The sequence below is a fragment of the Stenella coeruleoalba genome, assembly GCF_951394435.1.
Source record: "Stenella coeruleoalba genome assembly, chromosome: 10".
Lineage (NCBI taxonomy): Eukaryota > Metazoa > Chordata > Mammalia > Artiodactyla > Delphinidae > Stenella > Stenella coeruleoalba.
Genome location: NC_137156.1, coordinates 29,067,338 through 29,088,363, shown reverse-complemented (window position 1 = coordinate 29,088,363; position 21,026 = coordinate 29,067,338). Strand labels below are relative to the sequence as shown.

General features: G+C 37.4%; 1 long non-coding RNA gene across 1 annotated transcript in view; it reads right to left on the bottom strand.

Moving 5' to 3' along the window:
• Positions 1 to 21,026, bottom strand: part of LOC307193148 — a 180,833-nt gene that overhangs the window by 33,756 nt on the left and 126,051 nt on the right. Inside the window, exon 2 of the long non-coding RNA XR_013830234.1 lies at positions 5,143 to 5,241. This is a non-coding gene — a long non-coding RNA (uncharacterized lncRNA). The remainder of the gene's footprint in view (positions 1 to 5,142; positions 5,242 to 21,026) is intronic.

Below are 21,026 nucleotides of genomic sequence, written 5' to 3'. Positions count from 1 at the left end.
AATTACTTTGCTTTCTTGAGGCACTTTCCAGACCACAATGAAGAGAAGGGAAACAAAGTGAGTCAGGCAGTCTTGCTGCATTAAGAAGAGATTAGGTTTCAGGGAAGTTAAGTTGCCTAAAACTTGTGGGGCAGAATCTCTCAGGGATACAGGGAGAGAGAGCTACCCAGACATGTTAAGAGGGTTGCCTTCGAGTCTCAGACCGAGTACCGGTTTATCCATGAATGCCACTGGTGAGCAGTAAGCCGAACGAATTCTCTGAGTTTCTACAGGGATGGGAACAGCTTGTGTTTGCACCAGTCAAAAGGCCTCTAGACATACGGAGCTTTGGGCACAGTCCCAAAAGTGGTATCACTTTTTAGTGGGACCCAGCCACATATACTAAAAGTTTCTCTGAACTTGTCCTAGCAAATCTTAAATGTAAGCCTTAAAGAACCAAACCGATTCAAAGGGACTTAACTGTGTCCCAGAAGAAATCCCAACAGGGTTTAAAAGAACAACACAACAGCCAGGACCCAACAAATTGAAAGTCACAGTGCACAGCAACCAATTTAAAAAAAGTACCAAGCATGCAAAGCAGAAAAAGATGACCTATATGTAATCTGAAGAAAAGTCAACTAATAGAAAAGACACTGAAATATCAGACGATGCATTTAATAGATGATGATGTAAAAATATGTGTTAATATGATCTATATTTTAAGAATATAGAGGAAAACTTAGGAATGAGTAAGAGAAATAAAAATATAAATAAAGCCAAATGGAACTATTAGAGATAAAGTATATTATCTGAAATATGAAGTACACTGTATTTTTGTATATAGTGTGAGGTACGGGTTGAGGTTCCTTTTCTTTTTTTTTGCATATGGATGTCTAATTGTCTCAGAACCATTTGCTCAAAAGACTATTCTTCACTGAATTGCCTTTGCACCTTTATTGAAAATCAATTAATCACATATACGTGTGAACGTTTTATCTCTGGACCTTACTGTCCCATTGATATATGTATCTAGTCTTTCTCCAATACCACTTTCTTGACTGACTGTAGTTTTAAGATTTGAAATCAGCTACTGTGAGTACCCGACTTTGGATGGCGTTTTAATCATTAGAGCATTGCTAACTTTCAACGCACAAATGCAAAAAAAATGATGTACTGTCAGACATATATTTAGTCAGAAAATAGGTCTTGCTCAGCTTGTTGACACTCAAAAATTTAAGATGAAAAGGACAAGTTAATTCTGTTAAACACATAACAAATAGTTAGCTTTGATCTGAGTAAGAATCTTTCAAATATCTATTTGATGGGTTTTTTTTAGTTGTTTTCTCTCAAGTGAGCAAAACATATTAATTCTTTGCAGGTTTCTTTTATTTTGGACATTTATGTCTATTATTTCTCCTTCAATTTTCATTCCAATTATACATTCCAAGATGATTTCAGACCTAGGTTTTTCTATTATATTTATTATTGACTGTTTCATTTTCAAAATTGTGCAATTTCATCTTAATTCATTTCATCAAGGTATCATTTACACATCTGCTCATTCTTACATACTGAAGGGCTGAGAAATGAGTAAGTATCTTTGGAGGAAAGAAATATGATGAAATTAAATATGCAGTAAGACAAAATGACAAAATTTCTTATGTGAATGTAAAATATAAAATGAAAACATAACTAAGGCACTTAGTTAAATTCATGCGAGAAGCATAAAATGACTATGGCTGTCACTGTAAAACACAGAAAGAAATGTGAAGTCAATATCTTTTGTTTTATTCATTTACTGAGTTGCTCTTTGCAGCAAATACAATAAAACCAAGGTCGATTTTGAATAAAATTCATATTTGGTCAGTTGCGCTGTCTATAGCAATACTACTATACAACATTGAAAATTATTAAACTGAGTACAAAAAAATGCTGTTCCCAGCTCCATGTTTTAAAATAGGGATCCCTTACAACAGAAAAAATATATGTATTTCCACACTGGCTTTCTGAAGAGGAATTCTCACTTAATTATTTGTCTTACAAATTAAATTTGTTAAGCAGAAAGTAGAGCCAAAGCAGAATTCTCCGCTCAAAGTTTTTGTTTATGTTTGTTTTTTGTCATTTCACTCAGCCTCCAGTTTCTAAACCTAAACCTAGGCCATCAATCAACAGCACACACTCAAAGGCTAGACTCACTAGAAAAGAAAAGCAGTAGGAGTGATGAGGGCAACATTTCTCTTCCTTAATATTGAGATTGTGTAATAATAAGCTTTTCTTCTATATTGTTCCGGCAGTTAACATATTAGGCTTTTAGTTTTGAGAGACTTTTCCATAGCTATTCAGTAGCCTTTATAATTCTCTGGCCATTTTTCTTTTCTCTCAGTGTATCATTTCATATTTACCTCTCTATTTAACATCAAACTTCTTGGAAAATTTCTGGTTTGATTTTAGCTTTTTGTACACATTTTATAACCCCATACAGATCTAGAATTCAATAACAAGTATTTGACAGAGCACTAGCAATGAGCAAGGGACTTTGTGGAATGTGCTATAACAGGCAAAATATTTGAATAGACACCTCAAGATAAAGATATATAACTGGTCAATAAACACACAAAAAAAGATGTTCAACATCAGTAGTCCTGAGGAAAATGTAAATAAAAACCATAGTGAGATTCCACTATGCACATTTTGTTATAACTAAAAAAAAAAAAAATACCAAATATCTAGTAGAAATGTAGAGTTACTGCGAACAGCATACGCTGCTGTTGGGAGTGTAAAATGGCACAACCACTGTAAAATTGTTTGACAGTTACCTATTAAATTTCATATACACTTACCCTATGGCCCAATAACTTTACTCCTAGATTTTAGTCAAGAGAAATAAAATTTTGTCCACACAGGGACGTGTACCTGCAGCTTTATTCATCAACTAGAAGCTGTGGTATAGCCACAAAGTCAATACTGTACTACTTAGAAATAAAGGGAACAAACTACAAATATATGCGACGAGATGGGTGAATTTGAAAAGCTTGTTGAACAAATGAAGCCAAATGCGAAATAAAATCTAGTGTATGATTCCACGTGTAAAAAATTATAATGAAAATGGAAATGAAAAAAATCTGGAAAAGAATAGATATGTCTACGTATAACTGAATTACTTAGCTGTACACCTGAAACACTGTAAATCAACTACACTTCAATAAAATAATAAAAATATTAAAGAAATTATAGGACAGGCCAAACCAATCTATAATCTCAGACAGATTAGATGTTACCTGGGGTTGGTATAGGATTGGACTGACTGCAGAGGAACAGAGGAGATATTTTAGTGGAGATAAAATTTAATTCACAAGTTGACAACAAAGGCATGTATGTTTGTCCAAGTTTATCAAATTCTACATTTAAAATTGATGTGTTTAATTTTATGAAAAGGATACTCTTAAAATTGAATTTAAAAGTAAAAAATAACTGTGACAGAGCTCCTAGCAAGCAGCCACCATTGGAATTTACTTATGACATCTTTGCTTCAAAGTTTAGACTTAAAGATGTTACAGGCATGCTTCCAGCACCTGAACCCATAAAAAGTCACTTATGTACAGAGGGTAATTGAAGGTGTTGTTTGGATACAAACAGATGGAAAGAGTATATAGGATAATGTGACAATTTCCTTACCCATTTGGTTTGGTTCTTATCTTAAATTACCCTGAAATACAGTTTGCACTTAAGACTTTCCTATACAGATGAATGCAGAAAAGTTGGAACATTTGTGGGATAATTTAAATTAAAAAGAGAGAGAACTTCAATAAAAAAGGAGAAAACCTCAATAGAATTAGAATAAATGAAAAGTTTGAAATCCAAATAGATTTTCATTATTTAGAAGTTATTGGATATGGAAGTGAAAGCTTAAATTAAAAACTGGCTACGAGAATGCACAGAGGAACCTGCCCTCCTTTCTGAAGGCTAAATTGGAAATAACAGCAGGGATTATACCACAGAATTTAAGAGTAGGACATCAATGACAAATAACATTTTTTTTCTTTCTGTTATGCACGTCATCAGAAATATTCTTGGGATTGGGTTTTTCCAAGGACCATAAAAAGAAATCTAAAATACCAGAAAACCCATGACAGCTTTCAGTTCACAAATGAGAAAATACACTCCAAATACAAGTATCTCATCTTGTCACACTGTTGCTTTGGACATTCCCGATTAGAGCTAAGGAAATTGAAGGCTAGCCACCAATGAGCGTGTTCTCATGGCAAACCCACAACGTCCATGGCTCTATTTCTGCATAGCACACTATTTTGTCAAACCTAATACAAAACAGAAAGAAGACCGTGTTTTTATACAAAATGGAAACTAACCAAGGTCTCCAAATAAAGGACTGTACTTGCAACCTCCCAATCAGAGTCTCCCAGGTTGCACACATTTATTACTTTAAAGAAAAGAACATTCACATGATACAATAAAAATTAAAATTCATCGGATTTTTAAAAAAATGTTTTAACCACTTCAGAAAAAAGAAATAATCAATATGGAGAGACGGGTTACTTTTTGAAATGCAGTTTTTTGGAAGTGTTTTGATATTTCAGAGACTCCTGGGCAAAATAAGATGAATGATAAATAAAGAAGTTGATGACATTTGCCTTCGTCATCCTTTTTCTTAACTTTTAGCATTATTTTCCAGTTTTATTTGCTCCAACTCTAGTTTCCTATGCTTTCCTGTACCCACCTACAAACAGTGTAAAGTCTTGTTTCTCTGCCCTTGCGTCAATTCAACCGTGTTAAGTGACTGTCATTCTTTTCCTTCCAATTAGAATAAAACTAAGAAAATCTAGCCTGGGTTTAATCTTCTCTTAAATGTAGATTTCCATTCATAAACTGGAAGAGGACACCTTCAAAGCGTTTCTCAGTTTCCTTCCTGCCTTCCTCTCTCTCTCCTTCCTTTTCTCCTCCCTTCCCTCCTTCATTTTTATCTACAAAACAAAACAGGCACATATTCTTGCCCCACATTTCAAAGAAGGAGCCTGAGGCTCAGGAAATACTTATGATTTCCTCTCCCTGCCCAAGGTCACATAGGTTAGACTGTGAGATTATTATCAAGGCCATTCACACTCTATTTATTCATTTATGATGTAAATACTGAATTCCAAAAGGTACCTGGAACTCTCCAAGGCAGTGGAGAAGGGCGTGGTGAATGAGAAAGACGCAGGCTTCCTCGCCAGCGGTCCAGCAGGCAGATGGGCAATGAGCAAGCACCTGTGAAGGTGAGAAGATGTATGAAGGAAATTTACAACGTGCACTGTAAGTGAATGACAATGGGACACAACAGACCTTTGGGATCAAGGAAGTTATCCTCTAAGAAAATGGTGTTTCAGTTGAGACCTGAAGAAAAAGTCAAAGTGACATAAAAAGTGAGTATGGAGAAGGGGGTATTAAATTTAAGGGAGCAGAAGGCAATCCGAGTGCATGGAAAACCTGGAAAGAGAAAGATGTTCTGTAGAAACAGAACTTACTCGGGTGAAAGGTCTCCGAGATTTACACCTGTTTTTCCTCTCTCTGAATGCTCTGTCCCCAGATGGACTTGTGGCTCATTGCTTCTCCTCATTCAGCTCTTGCCTCAAATGCTCAAGTCTTCTTTGATTATGTAATTTAGAATGAAACACTCCTGACCCTCATTATTTTCCTCTATTCTGCGTTATCTTTTGACATGATGTATGCCTCTGTCTCTGCCCCTCATCTAGAATGGAAGTTCTGTGAGAGCAGGAGATCTGAACTGCCTTGTTCTCCACAGTAGTCTCTACACCGACAAGAGGAACTAGTGCCTGGTACGCAGTAAGCCAACATGTGTCAACAAGTAGAAAGAAATGAAGACCAGCACATAGGCAGGGGCAGACCTTTCAGGAGGTCATATGCTATGAAAATAATTTTCTTCTTTAACAACAATGAAAAAGATTGTACATAGATTTAAATATTTTAATTATTTATTTGGTTGCATGGGCTCTTAGTTGTGGCAGGTGGGCTCCTTAGTTGCCATTCCAGGGCTACTTAGTTGTGGCTCGCCAGCTCCTTAGTTGTGGCACATGGGCTCCTTACTTGTGGCATGCAAACTCTTAGCTGTGGCATGCAAACTCCTAACCAGGGATCAACTGGGCCCCCTGCATTGGGAGCATGGAGTCTTAGCCACGGTGCCACCAGGGAAGTGCCCCAATTGTAGATAGATTTAAATAAGGAAGTAACAATTCGTTTTCAAAAAAAGAATACTTTGTTTCTAATGTGGAGATTGGCCCCAAAGGGGCATAAATGTATGTCGGGGAGGGTAGCAAGGAATTCATTGTAGTGACTGAAGGCCACAGATGCTAAGAAAATGTTAAAAAGTTACAGACAGCAACCAGGGATTGGAAAAATGAAATGCAAGGTCCACATTGGAAAGGGCCTTGTGTGCCCAACTACAGAGCATGAACTTAGCTTTGCAGACAGGGTAGTGCTATTCTAGGCAACTCTACGAGGGAGAGTGATATTTCTTAATTTGGAAAGATGATTCTGATAGCAGTATCTAAAAAGTTGAATCAGGGCTTGATATGAATGAATGTGCCAAATGGAGATAAGTGACTTGTTTAAGGTTATACAACCAATACATAGCAGAGTTGAAATCCTGGCTTTAAACGTAATGTTACTGCCACTATGCTACCTGTTTGTTATGATAATATTGTATAATAGTAATAGTGATGACATCACATCTAGTTGGATGGTAAATTACATCCATACATAATCTCATGTATTCCTCATAGTAATCTTGTAAGGTAAGTACTATCATTTCATAGATGTGTGTGTGTGTACACATCCCCACCCAGCCACACAAGCTGAGTGATACAGGAGGCATGGGCCCCCAGCCACCAAGTCCAGAAGACCCATGCCACTTTCAAACGGCCTTCTCCAACTTGTCCCCATCTTTGCCTGAAGGTGGCACTGAAGCCGGTGCTTTTGTTTCTTTTCCCTGTAATTAATGCCTTCTCATTCCCCTTCTTCAAGCAGATGATTCCTTTGGGGTTTCCCTTGATCCAACAGTCTTGAGGAAGGTACCCATTCCCTGGCAATTTGAGTCTTGGAGAATGTAGGGAGGCTGATTAAATACACACGGTTTAGTGATATTACTACTTTTATCACACAGAAGCAGAGATCACAGGAAATAGTGTGTGAGTCACAGGAAGCCATTTCATGGAGGGAGAAATGGAAGCTCAGAGAAAGAAAATAATTTAAGGCAAACAAAAACACCACCCTACCACCAAAAATAAAACAAAACAAAAACAAGTTCTTTTTGAGGTCACAACCTATAATCATTCTATTACATCACCTTACTTTCATAATATCGTCTTACAAAATAGGTTAAAGTATAACATAATTTAGAAAGATTTTAAGTTTCAGTTTTATACTGGAAAGTTTCAGTTATAAGGAAAATTCACTTAAGTTAAATGCTTTATTCCCATTTGGGTTGGATTATTACAGAAAGGGAAATGCTTACACAAACTACACTTTTGTGAAATTAAATCTGTATCCACTTACATCAAAAAAGAAAAATTCTCCAAAATAACTCAATCTCTCCATTTTCATGATAGTTCAGATGATAAGGAAATAGAGTATTAACCCTTGTTTATATAACTTGGCTCCTACTGGGAGGCAATATTTTGATTATTAGGCAAATCACATTAGCCTGGAAGCTATTTCAGAAAATATTTCTCTAACAGGTGATGTAATTCTCCACTTCACACACATCTGTGTTTTATCGTGAGTGATTCTCACTTTTTATTGAGACGCTGGATGCTTACTATGAAATTAGTTTTGGCTCCACAGAGTTATCACCATCATTATTTAAGAAACATTGGCTCAACATCATCCTCAATGCTGAAAAACTGAAAACATTTCCACTAAGATCAGGAAAAAGACAAGGTTGCCCACTCTCACCACTCTTATTCAACATAGTTTTGGAAGTTTTAGCCACAGCAATCAGAGAAGAAAAAGAAATAAAAGCAATCCAAATCGGAAAAGAAGTAAAGCTGTCACTGTTTCCAGATGACATAATACTATACATAGAGAATCCTAAAGATGCTACCAGAAAACTACTAGAGCTAATCAATGAATCTGGTAAAGTAGCAGGACACAAAATTAATGCACAGAAATCTCTAGCATTCCTATACACTAATGATGAAAAATCTGAAAGTGAAATCAAGAAAACACTCCCATTTACCACTGCAACAAAAAGAATAAAATATCTAGGAATAAACCTACCTAAGGAGACAAAACACCTGTATGCAGAAAATTATAAGACACTGATGAAAGAAATTAAAGATGATACAAATAGATAGAGAGATATACCATGTTCTTGGACTGGAAGAATCAACATTGTGAAAATGACTCTACTACCCAAAACAATCTACAGATTCAATGCAATCCCTATCAAACTACCACTGGTATTTTTCTCAGAACTAGAACAAAAAATTTCACAATTTGTATGGAAACACAAAAGACCCCGAATAGCCAAAGCAATCTTGAGAACGAAAAACGGAGCTGGAGGAATCAGGCTCCCTGACTTCAGACTATACTACAAAGCTACAGTAATCAAGACAGTATGGTACTGGCACAAAAACAGAAATATAGATCAATGGAACAGGATAGAAAGCCCAGAGATAAACCCACGCACATATGGTCACCTTATCTTTGATAAAAGAGGCAAGAATATACAGTGGAGAAAAGACAGCCTCTTCAATAAGTGGTGCTGGGAAAACTGACCAGGTACATGTAAAAGGATGAAATTAGAACACTCCCTAACACCATATACAAAAATTAACTCAAAATGGATTAAAGACCTAAATGTAAGACCAGACACTATCAAACTCTTAGAGGAAAACATAGGCAGAACACTCTATGACATAAATCACAGCAAGATCCTTTTTGACCCACCTCCTAGAGAAATGGAAATAAAAACAAAAATAAACAAATGGGACCTAATGAAAGTTAAAAGCTTTTGCACAGCAAAGGAAACCATCAACAAGACAAAGAGACAACCCTCAGAATGGGAGAAAATATTTGTAAATGAAGCAACTGACAAAGGATTAATCTCTGAAATTTACAAGCAGCTCGTGCAGCTCAATATCAAAAAAAAACCCAATCCAAAAATGGGCATAAGACCTAAATAGACATTTCTCCAAAGATATACAGATTGCCAACAAATATATGAAAGAATGCTCAACATCACTAATCATTAGAGAAATGCAAATCAAAACTACAATGAGATATCATCTCACACCAGTCAGAATGGCCATCATCAAAAAATCTACAAACAATAAATGCTGGAGAGGATGTGGAGAAAAGGGAACCCTCTTGCACTGTTGGTGGGAATGTAAATTGATATAGCCACTATGGAGAACAGTATGGAGTTTCCTTAAAGAACTAAGATTAGAACTACCATACGCCCCAGCAATCCCACTACTGGGCATATACCCTGAGAAAACCATAATTCAAAAAGAGTCATGTACCAAAATGTTCATTGCAGCTCTATTTACAATAGCCAGGACATGGAAGCAACCTAAGTGTCCATCGACTGATGAATGGATAAAGAAGATGTGGCACATATATACAATGGAATATTACTCAGCCACAAAAAAACGAAATTGAGTTATTTATAGTGAGGTGGATGGATCTAGAGTCTGTCATACAGAGTGAAGTAAGTCAGAAAGAGAAAAACAAATACCATATGCTAACACATATATACTGAATCTAAGAAAAAAACAAAAATGTCATGAAGAACCTAGGGGTAAGACGGGAATGAAGACACAGCCCTAGTAGAGAATGGACTTGAGGATATGGGGAGGGGGAAGGGTGAGCTGTGACAAAGTGAGAGAGTGGCATGGACAAATATACACTACCAAACGTAAAATAGATAGCTAGTGGGAAGCAGCCACATAGCACAGGGAGACCAGCTCGGTGCTTTGTGACCACCTAGAGGGGTGGGATAGGGAGGGTGAAAGGGAGGGAGATGCAAGAGGGAAGAGATATGGGAACATATGTATATGTATTACCGATTCACTTTGTTATAAAGCAGAAACTAACACACCATTGTAAAGCAATTATACTCCAATAAGATGTTAAGAAAAAAGAAACAAAAGAATATAAAAAAAAGAAACACTGGCTCCTGTTTAGAGGTCAAAGCAGGAAAACGATTTGGCTTCTGTGCTTGTGCCCCAAATAATTAGTTATAAATAGATTCCACCTTCTCTTTGGTGAAGAGCAAACATAGCAGGGGGTCTCAAAAGCCCATGGCAGCCAAGAAAAGTTGAACAATGTTTGTCGTGTGCAAAGAGGCCAGGTCTAGAAAGGGTGAGGGGTCTGAAAAACCTAGCCAACATTCAACCTGCAGGCATCAAGAAAGAGTAACTTTTTTCCAATTTGTCCAGAGTCTTGTAGAGTTTGGCAGAGGCTGATGAGCTATGGGACCTTGGGCAAACACTCTCAAACTGAATTTCTCAACTGTAAAATAATAATGACAATACTTAGACCATAAAATGCACATTATGTAATCACATTGTAAATGCTATACTCAGGCACACGTGTGTCTTCATTCACAATTTTAATTGGCCCTTTTCCTAGATAATGATCTGTCTCTCTTCCCTTGAGAAAATACTATTTCCTGATAGTTATTTTTGGTAAAATATCATTACCTTATAATTATTCTTTAGCAAAACAAGTTCTGCTCCCAATTTGTTCAAATTGGTTCCATCTTAAAAAATGTATTTTGGTAAATGGTGATGTTATGAATAATTTATGGACAAGTTAACACAAGAGCTAGCATACTTAGAAGTGAATCTTTTTTTTTATTTTTTTAATTTTTTTTTAGAAGTGAATCTTAAATGGCTTTTAGCATATGTATTTGATTTAGTTAGAAGCAAAAAATGTGGTCAAAAAATCTGTTCAAATGCACATTGTAATAAAAGATGCAATGTAAATTTCTATCAATTCATTTCCCACATAAAAATATATCTCTAAGTGGGCATTGCTATTCCCATTTTGCTCTAGTTTAACAGAGAACCCAGTACACATTCAAATTATCCAGAAATAACCCACTCAAATGAAAAGCTCAGGGAGCTATGCAAATTTCATTGAAAAGATTTCAGTAGCTTTGTAAGATGTTTACATTACCCACCCTACAGCAAACTTCTCAAAACAGGCAGGTCTAACTCCCAAATCCTCTAGTCCCCAGAAGACTGTCAATAGGATTAATTTCCTTCACTATTACCTCATGCAGCCCCCTACCCTGCACCATTTTTCAGGCTTCTTATTTCTCCTGCTTCCCCAGACTGCAGTTGGCTCCTTACTGTATTACGCAGCGCAATTCAGCAAACTTGCACACCCACACCTACTCCACAGCTATCCAAGCAGGGACCCCCCCCCCATTCATCCGGGACCCATTTCTCCTTAAAATAGCACAGAAAATGAGGAGGATAAAATCTTGACGCTTAGATACATGCATTTTCTTACTTTATTCATTGGACACGATTTTATTGAGTTTTCCTTTCATTTTTCTGAAGTCCATCTGGCAACCCATAGAGGATGTATTAAATGTATTTCTGCTGCCGAGGCTAAGTTCATTCTTTGGCATCCAGTGGCGTTTGTCAAATACTTCAAAGAGTCAGGCAATGTGAACTCTTTAGTTTGCTTGCAGTGACCTACAACTGTAGAAGGTGGGATTTGGGGAGATTCTTCCCAAAGGCGCTTTGATGGTTTTGGATTCATCCAGGAGACTCTTCGGAGAAGATGGTTCCTAGCTGCCAGTCCCAACGATTCTCCCATAGCTGGGGGGTCAGGAGATGTGCGTGGATATAGAGGTGCTATAGGCCATAAAAGACCTCGGAATTTTTATACCATTCATTCACTACATGCTCTTCCCCAAGACAGTTAAAAAATGATTACTTATGACACTTTGCAGACATGTGTGTTGAGCAGTAAATTTTTAGGCTGGTTGAACTAGGGCACAGATGGCGCTGGTGTAAAAATCTTTCTGCATGTTATATATACACAAAAGATGTGTTTGTATCCATATCTATGCACAGATATATTTGTTTTATGGAAGGAGAAGAAAAGGCAAGTTTTTTTCTTATCCCAATGATTCAGGAGAAAATTAAGGGATGGGATACATATGTGCATGTGGTTGGTGTTTTGCTGGAAGCCTTCCTTTCGGTTTCAAGGTTCGTAGGATTTGCTGGCAAAATAACCACTCTACACTCAGTTAAACAAGAATTTAGAGAGAGTTTATTGAATTAACAAAGATTACAGTATAATAGTCAAGAAAAGAATAGTATAACTAACTAAGAAAGAATAGTAGAGACAGAGCTTTGTACGTCACTGAATTGGGGAAGCACCTACATCCAGATCCAAGCAGCGCTGGCAAGTCCCTTGAACAGCAGTCTGGAGTCCAAGTTGGGAAGGTCCCAGGCAGTGCGTCCACCCCACAGGTGAGACTTCAGTTTGCCACTCCAAGGAGCCCAGCATTTAGCACCGGGTCGCAAGCTGATAACAGTGTATGCACAAGTTTGCAGCTCTGGCTGTTGTCATAAATGCCTGGGTCTTCACTCGTAAGTCTTGGAATGTTCTTGATCCCCGGGGGGGCTGGCCAGCCCCTCAAGGTTCAAGAAGTCCCGTGACTTACTCCCTGTCTTATCTACTGGTTTACAGTGTGTGCTGGCGCCACCCCTGCTGGCCTGGGTGTAGCTCAGCAGTTTGGCATGCAGCCAGCTTTAGCGTCACTGTCGGGCCAGAGGGAGGCCTACTCTGGCCTGGGAAAGAGTGCGGCAAAGAGCTGGGGAAGAGGAAGTCTTCACCTTAGCATGGAACCCAGAACCCTCTTTGCGTGGAGAAGGCGTGACAGTCGAGAAAAGCAAACGAAAGCACGGGTCACGTAAAGAGAAGTGGCTGTGATGTGGATTCTTTAAGGAGCTTTTTATTTAATGAAAAAAGACAGTAATAGTTGATAACATTTCTTGCGCTAAAGCCACAAAGTGACACGTATCCAGAACCTCTGTGAAGAATGCTGACGTCCGCTCAGGATTGGAAGTTGAGGACACTGCAGAGTGGGAGGGGGAGACTTGGGTTACGTCAATTTCCCTGGTAAGGACTCAGAGCCCCAAAGTGCTCTCATTTACACTTAAAAGTTATATTTCCCATGGATGCACTGGCCTGGAAAAATGTGTGCAACTTGGGTTTTAGATAAGAAAGGAAACTAGATTTATGAACCAAAAATTGGAAAACAGTGATAGTCCATTAGGTAAAGGTAACAAATATACCTCCTTTTCCTTGGAACCTCTGTTTCACCCACAGCTGATAATACACGAAATCACTTTAGAAGTAGAAATCATTTTGACTAAGATTGATGACTAAAGTTTTGGTTGCTCCAGCTGACAAATATTGAATCTGTACAAAAAGTTAGGGAAGCAGTTTCTCCAAAAACGAGGAGATCCAGTCAGGGTGTTTTCTTTGGTCTGTGCTTCCTCCCTATATCTTTATAGTAACCATTTTAAAGGTAAAATATTAGTGTTCATTTTTTCCCTTTACATTTTGTCTACTTTCGAAATCCTAGGCAATAAAATAACTCTCTACTTCCAGAATATTTGTCCCAGAAAAGCTATAAATAATGGTTATTAGAAAAAAAATTGTCCCAAACTTGATCTGGGACAAAAACTTTTTGCTTAATGTAATTGACAACCTCTTTCTTGGCAGGTAAAATTCTTAAGAAATTATCTGCTATACTTTACTATGATTAAAATGTGTTCAAGGAAACGAATCATTCCATCCCTCCTGGCTGTCAGTCAACACTCTAGAAACATATAATCAACCTCTTTTCTTTCAGTAAATCCTCTGATAATGTTTATCTTGCCAACCTCTTGTCCCAGAAAATGTCCATACCAAGAAGGAAAATGTTGAATTAATCTATTGCACAGTAAGTCTGTATTAAAACTTTGATATGTTCATCAAACTAAACTGTCTGAAATTATTTTCAGTGATGTCGTTCAAGTGTCCGATATCACTCATGCACACGTGCACATATAGCCCTCACATTAGGGATGCATATTCATATAAAGAATAACTGGAAAATTAAACGGAGGTTAAGAGCCCAGGATTTCTCCAGGTTTCTCCTCTTTTTTCAGAATAGAAGTTACCTTTCTTTGACACTTTTAGTTTCATGTGAACCTATTTATAGTTTGAGTTCATCTATTGTCTCTCAAAGAAAAGGGAAGGGAGTCTTAGACATTTTACATTTTAGAGAACACAGGCTAAAAGAGGAACCTATGAACTTAAAATTTGCTAAGGCACTAAAATGCATTCTTCAATCGTCAATTTTAATTTCTCTCTCCAGTCATTGCTAAATAGAAAAGCATTTTCTCTGCGATATTCTGTATATGCAGTCACACACACACACATATCTAACCCTCTCCCAACTTTCCAAGCTTAAAAAAACCCAAAAACTCAAAGCATTAAAAGTGTTCAAGGTATCCTAGCCTGGGAAGTCTTATAGGCATGGTTAAAATTAATTTATAACCTGAAAATTTGATCTTATACAAGAGTGTGTCTTCAGGCCATCTCAGAGCACCTAATATTCCGCCCAACGGTATTGGCTCAAATTGGCCTTATCAAGTTCAAAAGCCTCCAAATTATTGCCCTGGGGGATCACACAACTGAGACTAGTTACTTTGAAAAACATGCTAGCTTTACTTACTTTGCTATTTTTAATGTACATTTATAGCACATCATCCAAACCACTGCTGGCATTTTGTAGGGAGCTGAAACATTCCTGGGGACTAGTAGAGTACAAAAAGCAATAGGTAATTTAAAAAAAAATCTTTAAATAACTCCAAAATCTTTGTAACTTGGAACCGTGTTCTTCATCGTATAAGGTGACTGCCAGGCACTGAAAAGTTTTTCTTTTCCTACCTTAATTTTTGTTGATGCCCAAATTTCCACTAACAAAAATTTATAGATTTAGCTAGAGGCTTTGACCTTTATTCAAATGCAAATTCCCCATGGTTAGTTTTAATTCCTGTGGTTTATTTACTCTTTATTCAAGTGGCAGAAAGAAGACTTTCACAAGAGGCAGAAAAGTTGAGGCTACCAACTGTGGAGCTGTCACTTCATGATTAAACAGGTGCATGGCCCCAAGAGTCCCAGAGGGTTCATCTTAAGTTCATCCTTAATGACACATATGGGGCATCTTCTGTTCGAATGACATTATCTAAGCACTGGCAAGACATTTTATTATACCAGCCTTCAAGGAAACTGTATTCTAGTTAGGAAGAGCCCAGTTTAAAATATGAGAATAAATTTATGTACCAAATTGAGTTTTTTAGTTGGAATTTACTTCTCTTTCACTTAAATGTTTAAAAATAATCTGAACCAAAGTATAATCTTAGAATTGTTGGTGAAATCTCTGGAAGTCTCTAGAATTTATACAAAATTATTATAATTATTAACATTAGAAACTATATTCTAAATGAGTCAAGGTCCATATAATGTCGAAGTAATCAATCCATTTTATTTTTCTAACTCTCTTCTTTTTAAAATAGCCATCAAAATTTCATTTATCATTTTATAAAAGCACAAGTTAGGGCTTCCCTGGTGGCGCAGTGGTTGAGAGTCCGCCTGCCGATGCAGGGGACACGGGTTCGTGCCCCGGTCTGGGAGGATCCCACATGCCACGGAGCGGCTGGGCCCGTGAGCCATGGCCGCTGAGCCTGCACGTCTGGAGCCTGTGCTCCACAACGGGAGAGGCCACAACAGTGAGAGGCCCGCGTACTGCAAAAAAAAAAAAAAAAAAAAAAAATACGGGGCAGGTAATAGTGTTTCTACACGTATTTGCTATCTGTGCCTAGTTCTGCAGCACAACTGATCTTGGAAGCTCATCATATCACACAACCAATTTCTGGAAAAGTTGCATTGTTTACATTTATGTATTGGACTTCAAAACAAAGCAGAAGGGATGTTTACAAAGGGAAGGTAAATATGAAGTTCACAGGATATGTAGATTTACCTTACACGGGAAGGAGGGAACACTTTTAAAACGTGATTGGTTTCTAAGTGTCAAATTATTTTTTATAGGAAATGAGTCATATTTTGTGTATGAAATATATTCTATATGACACCTTCAGTGCAGGGATTCTTCAAATCCTTCTAATTGAAGATCTAACGTTCTTGACCAATCTGTATTTGCTAAGCAGCGACAGTGTCCTGCATGCCTTCTACAGCACTGAAGACTGTCCTTCAAAAAGGCAGCATATTTGATTCTGGCTGTTGTGCTCCAGAAGAGACAAGGCCAATCTGAGAAATAGTCAAAAATGTAGTATGAGCTACCTCAATAAAACCTGAATTGCCTTTGAGCATAAACAGTCTAAACAAGAAGTTGTCAGTTATTCTATGGAGGATGTTTAAGTACAGGGTGACTTTTAAGATGCAGATAATCTAGGACTAAACAAATATTGAATCCAAATAGTAGAACCCTTGTCTTCCAGTAGCTTACATGTGTGAGAGGTTAGAGGTTAACAGACTAATAAAAATGATGCACCAAACTTAAGTTTACATTCACTGTGAGATTCTCATTCAATGGACTGTAAAAATTGTAACCATGCTAAAGCTTAAAAAGAAACTTGTTTTAGTTTTCTAGGCTCACAGGTAGGGTGGTACTGACAAAATACCCTGAGAGGGGAGGTGCCGTAGAGCTCCTCCCTCTTTCCTGGTGTATTCATTTCCTAGGGCTGCTACGTGGCTTAAACAAACTTAAGCAAATTTGATGGCTTAAAGTAACAAAAATTTGTCCTCTCAATTTTGGAGGCTAGAAGTCTGAACTCAAGGTGTGGCAGAGCCATGCTCCCTCTTAAGACTCTCGGGAGGAATCGTTTCTTGCCTCTTCCTACCTTCAGGAGGCTCTGGGCAAGCCTTGATGTTCCTTGACTTGTAGCCATGTCACTCCAATCTCTGCCTCTATCTTCACCTGGTTCGCCTGTCTGTGTCTCTGTTTCCAAATATTCCTCTCCTTTCTCTTATAAAGTCATTAATCATAGGATTTAAGATCCTCTCTAATTCTAGGGAGATTTCCTCACCTAATTACATCCGCAAAGACTCTATTTCTAAATAAGGTCACATTCTGAGTTTCTAGATAAACATGGATTCTGGGGGAGGACACTACATCTAGGGACCTCAAAAACCACTGAAAGGGAGATGAGATGGTGATTTTATTATATTTCTACAACCATGGTTCTACTCTTAAGGTTTTGGTTGTATTGTAAACGGTGGAACCACTTCAGGGCAATCAAAAAAGTTGGAGGTGCTAAATTGTTTAGCCTCCATGTGTTTGTATTTTTTACAGTTTCTTTTTCTGTAACTGATATCTAGCCTCAGCGTTGTGGTTGGACAAGATACTTGATAAGATTTCAATCTTCTTAAATTTACCGAGGCTTGATTTGTGACCCAAGATGTAATCTATCCTGGAGAATGTTCCATGTGCACTTGAAAAGAAAGTGTATTTGTTGTTTTTGGATGGAATGTCCTATATATATCAATTAAGTTGAACTGAGTCAAAATTTCAATCTCACAGCAGTCTGTTATTGCTGCGGATGCTGTGTTAGGAAATCCCTTGATCAGAAGGGGTGGTAAAATTTTTTACATAAGGTTCATGATTTGATTTAAATCCCACGTATGCAGAGCTCGAGGAGGGCCATGGCTCATCATCTAATGCTGTGCTGTACAGTTATTTCTCCTTCGCTGCTTTGAGATCATAATGGACAGAAACTAATTTAAAAGACCAGCATGGGGTAGATACACATTTATCGCAAACACCCTAAAGTGTACATGACATGTAAGAGTGGACCTCAAACATGGGTAAAACTCTAAATATTAATGGATTGAAGGATAAGTACCTTAAATCTAAATCTAAGGTAGCAGATTGAAAGATAAGTACCTGAAAAGAAACTGGCCTAAGTTACCTACAGCTACCTGATGGCCATCCTGTGGAGGGCAAAAAGGATGCTCAGAAAGCAAAAAGCAGCAATAAAATCATCATCATCATCATCACTGTGATAACAATAGAACAGGATCACAACATCCTCTCAACAATCCACACACGTCTGTCAGATAGCTACCTTTCCCTTTTGAAAGAAGCCTTTCTTCTAATTCTTTTTATTTGTATTTTTCAATGTGCCATCTCATCTTTCAAAGACAAACCCTATAGATGAGCTAAGTTTGCCCTCCTGGTCTCAATGCTTACTTTCGTCCTAAGAGATAAGCCGTTTTTGGTTACTCATTGGCTACAACAGAATAATTTCTATAGGAGATCCACGCTTTTGAAGATGTGGTATATATATACATACAATGGGATATTACTCAGAAAGAAATGCCATTTGCAGCAACATGGATGGACCTAGAGATTATCATACTAAGTGAAGTAAGTCAGTCAGAGAAAGACAAATATTATATGCTATCACTTATATGTGGAATCTAAAAATAGTACAAATGAACTTACTTACAAAACAGAAACAGACTCACAGACACAGAAAACAAACTTACGGTTACCAAAGGGGAAGGACAGGTAAGGATAAATTGGTAATTTTGGGTTAACAGATGCACACTACCATATATAAAAATAGATAAATGACAAGGACCTACTGTATAGCATAGGGAACTATACTCAATATTTTGTAATACCCTATACGGTAAAAGAATCTGAAAAATAATATATATGTGTATATATATATATATATACACACACACACACACACACACACACATATATGTATAACTGAATCTATTTGCTGTACACTGAACAATATTGTAAATCAACTATACTTCAACAAAAAAATAAAATAATGAATATAGACACAGACTTTACACCTTTCAGAAAAATTAACTCAAAATGCATTACAAGCCTAAATGTAAAACACAAAAGACAATATCAAGAGAACAAGAAGACAAGTCACAGACTGGGAGAAAATACTTGCACAAGATTCATCTGATAAGGGTATGTTATCTTAAATATACAAAGAACACTTAAAACTCAACAATAAGAAAACAACTCAATTAAAAAATGGGCCAAAGACCTGAACAGACACTCCCCCAAAGAAGATATACAGATGGTAAATAAACACATGAAAAAAATGTTCCACATCACATGTCATCAGGGAAATAAAAATTAAAATGACAATGATATTCCACAACACACCTGTTAGAGCAGCCAAAACCCAGAACACTGACACCACCAAATGCTGGTGAGGATGTGCAGCAGAAATGAATTCCCATTGCTGGTGGGAATGCAAAATGGTACGGCCACTTGGCAAGACAATTTAGAAGTTTCTTATAAAACTAAACATACTCTTACAATTTGATTCAGCAGTCATGATCCTTGGTGTTTACTCACAGGAGCTGAACACTTCTGTCTACACAAAAACCTGCACACAGATATTTATGGCAGCTTTATTCATAATTGCCAAAACCTGGAGGTAACCAAGACATCCCTCAGTAGGTAAATGGATAAATAAACTATGGTATATCTAGAGAAGATACTGTTACTCGGTGCTAAAAAGAAATGAGATATCAAGCCAAAAAAAGACATGGAAAAATCTTAAATGGATATTACTAAGTGAAAGAGGCCAACCTGAAAGGACTATGTCCAGTATGATTCCAACCATATGACATTCTGGAGAAGGCAAAACTTTGGAGACAGTGAAAAATGTGTCACTCTGGAAGGGAATGACAACAGAGCAAGCTAAGCACATGTGGGGGGGCAAGGGTCTATGGGAAATCTCTGTACCTTGCCCTCAATTTTGCTGTGAGCTAAAGCTGCTCTAAAAAGATATAGCCTTAATTAAAAAGAAAAAAAAAGTACAAATGGCTGCAGAGAAAAAAATATGTGAGGATTTCATTGCTATAACGTTCTACAGATTCCATTTTCTCCAGAGGGTTCAGCCTGTAAAGGAAAGCTCCAAAGATCCAATATACCTGGGTGTGTTAAGAGTAGCTAGAAAGTTGGTTTATAGTACACAGGTGCTATCGTGGAACACACCATACCTAAAATATCACAGATAATCTTCATATGGACTTGCGAGTTAAGGGATTCATTGGCCTATTTTAGAGATGAGAGAACTGTAGCTCAGATACATGAAGTCACCAGCCTACAGTTTTTAAACTGGCAGGTGATGAAGACAGGATGTAAGCCCAGACTTCATGATTCCAGAGGCTTTTTCTTTAATGAGTGTACTCAGACTTTCCTGGGATAAAAACTGGAGATGAAGGGGTGGAAAATAATACTGATCACATTATCATAAGAACAATATAATAATTATTATAGCTAAAAATTGTGGTTTTTTCCATTTGTTTTTCACTGTTCTAGACCAGTTATATGTATGTGAAGTAGGTAATATAATTATCCCATTTTACTGAAGAAAATGAGGCCCAGAGGGATTAAAAACTTATCCAAACAGCTAACAGGTGGCGGAAACTGGTTCAAACTAGAACAGCTTGACTCTGAAAGTTGTGGAATCAAGCTTCATTCATTAAAACTACTAATACGTGTCTGAAAAGATGGCTCAGAATTTAAGACAAGTCTGAAGGAAACATACATGAAATTGTTGAATGTCCCATTTCATGACTCTGTGTTTGCGTGTGTGTGGCCTGTAGTCAAAATTCTAACCATCTTGTCTGTAAATCATTTCAGAAAGAGTTAGGCAATATCAAATGATACCAAGAGAGATCCTGGTAGCTCTGACACATCTATCAATACCTCTTCTTCCTCTTCCTCCTTATTCATTAAGGCTAAATTCATATTTTATTCTCGGAAATTGATTCTTAAGGTTGTGATCTTGCAGATATAAATTGCTTTAGGCCTATTTAAAAATGGCACGTAGCTCTCAGTCTGGAGCTGAAACCCTCGGGAGCATGTTGCAAAGTTCTTTGGCAGCATTTTTCCTAAAACAGGATTCCCTTCACGTCCTGCCCGCCTGCTCTTCTTTCTTTGT